We start from the raw sequence: 3,100 nt of genomic DNA, 5'->3' as shown, positions 1-3,100 counted from the left end.
TTTGTCTTTTAGAGCTCTTTTAATGCTCTACACAACCTGATTTAAAACTTAAGTATTCAAATAAATAGGGTTTTTAGAAAAAGAAGAAGGAATCTGAACACATAAACTTCAATTAATCGAAAAATAACAAATTTAAAATAATTTAACGTAGTCTTTTAAAGTTGTTATGTTAGAGCAGTAATTTTAAAGCTCTTTAATGCCGTAAACTTATGGTAAACATAATTATTTAATATACATAGGTGTTTAAAAAAAGAGAGCTGTAGACATAAACTTTAATTTCTAAAGACTAAATATTTTTTTCATGTTTTAAAACAGATTTTAATGCTTTTTAATGACAAACAGCAGAAAGTTAAGAAAAAGTATTAAAATAAAAAGAGAGTCTAAAAAAATGAAGTACTTTGTACACAAAACTTTAATAACTCGAAAACTAAAAATTATAAGATTTATTACATGGTCATTTTAGAGCTCTTTTAATGCTATACAACCTGATTTAAAACTTAAGTAGTTAAAATAAATAGGGTTTTTAAAAAAAAGAAGGAATCTGAACACATAACTTCAATTAATCGAAAATATCAAATTTAAAATAATTTAACGCAGTCTTTTTTAAGTTGTTATTTAGAGCAGTAATTTTAAAGCTCGTTTAATGTCCTAAAACTTGATGGTAAACATAATTATTTAATATACATAGAGGGTGTTTAAAAAAAAAGAATAAAGCTTAGACATAAACTTAATTTCTCAAAGACTAACTAGATTTCATGTTTTAAGACAGCCATTTTAATGCTTTTTTAATGCCAAACAGCATGATGTTAAAAAAAGTATTAAAATACAAAGAGAGTCTAAAAAAAGAAGTCCTTTGTACACAAAAACTTTTATAATCGAAAACTAACAAATTATAAAATGTTATTACATTGTCATTTCAGAGCTCTTTTAATGCTCTAAACCTGATTTAAAACTTAAGTATTTAAAATAATAGGGTTTTAAAAAAAAGAAGAAATCTGAACACATAATCTTCAATTAATCGAAAATAAAAATTTTAAAATAATATAACGCAGTCTTTTTAAAGATGTCAATTAGATCAGTAATTTTGAAGCTCTTTTAATGTACTAAAACTTGATGTTAAACATAATTATTTAATATTCATAGGGTGTTTAAAAAAAAGAATGAAGCTGTAGACATAAACTTTAATTCTCTAAGACTTACTATTTTTTTCATGTTCTAAAACAGCCATTTTAATGCTTTTTTAATGCTAAAAGCATGATGTTAAGAAAAAGTATTAAAATACAAAGAGAGTCTAAAAAAATGAAGTACTTTGTACACAAAAACTTTAATAACTCGAAAACTAACAAATGATAAAATGTTATTATTTTCCTTTTAGAGCTCTTTTAATGCTATACAACTAGATTTAAAACTTAAGTATTTAAAATAAATAGGGTTTTTAAAAAAAAAGAAGGTCTCTGAACACAAAACTTCAATTAATCGAAAATATCAAATTTTAAAATAATTATGCAGTCTTTTTGAAGTTGTTATTTAGAGCAGTAATTTTAAAGCTCTTTTAAGGCTTAAAACTTGATGGTAAACATAATTATTTACACATAGGGTGTTTAAAAAAAGAAGAATGAAGCTGTAGACATAAACTTTAATTTCTAAAGACTTACTATTTTTTTCATGTTTAAAACAGCTATTTAATGCTTTTTAATGACAAACAGCAATAAGTTAAAAAAAGAATTAAAATACAAAGAGAGTCTAAAAAAAATGAAGTACTTTGTACACAAAAACTTTAATAACTCGAAAACTAACAAATTATAAATTTTATTACATGGTCATTTTAGAGCTCTTTTAATGCTATACAACCTGATTTAAAACTTAAGTATTTAAAATAAGTAGGGTTTTTTAAAAAAAAGAAGGAATCTGAACACAAAAACTTCAATTAATCGAAAAATATTAAATTTTAAAATAATTTTACGCAGTCTTTTTGAAGTTGTTATTTAGAGCAGTAATTTTAAAGCTCTTTGAATGTCCTAAAACTTGATGGTAACATAATTATTTAATATACATAGGGTGTTTAAAAAAAAAAGAATAAAGCTGTAGACATAAACTTTAATCTCAAAGACTAACTATTTTCATGTTTTAAAACAGACATTTAATGCTTTTTTAATGACAAACAGCCTAAAGTTAAGAAAAAGTATTAAAATACAAGAGAGTCTAAAAAAATGAAGTACTTTGTACACAAAAACTTTAATAACTCGAAAACTAACAAATTATAAAATTTTATTACATGGTCATTTTAGAGCTCTTTTAATGCTATACAACCTGATTTAAAACTTAAGTATTTAAAATAAATAGGGTTTTTTAAAAAAAAGAAGGAATCTGAACACATAAACTTCAATTAATCGAAAAATATCAAATTTTAAAATAATTTAACGCAGTCTTTTTTAAGTTGTTATTTAGAGCAGTAATTTTAAAGCTCTTTTAATGTCCTAAAACTTGATGGTAAACATAATTATTTAATATACATAGGGTGTTTAAAAAAAAAAGAATAAAGCTGTAGACATAAACTTTAATTTCTCAAAGACTAACTATATTTCATGTTTTAAAACAGACATTTTAATGCTTTTTTAATGCCAAACAGCATGATGTTAAAAAAAGTATTAAAATACAAAGAGAGCCTAAAAAAAATGAAGTACTTTGAACACAAAAACTTTAATAACTCGAAAACTAACAAATTATAAAATGTTATTATTTTGTCCTTTTAGAGCTCTTTTAATGCTCTACAACCTGATTTAAAACTTAAGTATTCCAAATAAATAGGGTTTTTAGAAAAAAAGAAGGAATCTGAACACATAAACTTCAATTAATCGAAAAATATCAAATTTTAAAATAATTTAACGTAGTCTTTTTGAAGTTGTTATTTAGAGCAGTAATTTTAAAGCTCTTTTAATGCCGTAAAACTTGATGGTAAACATAATTATTTAATATACATAGGGTGTTTAAAAAAAAAGAATAAAGCTGTAGACATAAACTTTAATTTCTCAAAGACTAACTATATTTCATGTTTTAAAATAGATATTTTAATGCTTTTTTAATGCTAAACAGCATGATT

This window comes from Polistes fuscatus, unplaced genomic scaffold (assembly GCF_010416935.1).
Source record: "Polistes fuscatus isolate 324 unplaced genomic scaffold, CU_Pfus_HIC Scaffold30, whole genome shotgun sequence".
Taxonomy (NCBI): domain Eukaryota; kingdom Metazoa; phylum Arthropoda; class Insecta; order Hymenoptera; family Vespidae; genus Polistes; species Polistes fuscatus.
This window is presented reverse-complemented; position numbering follows the sequence as displayed.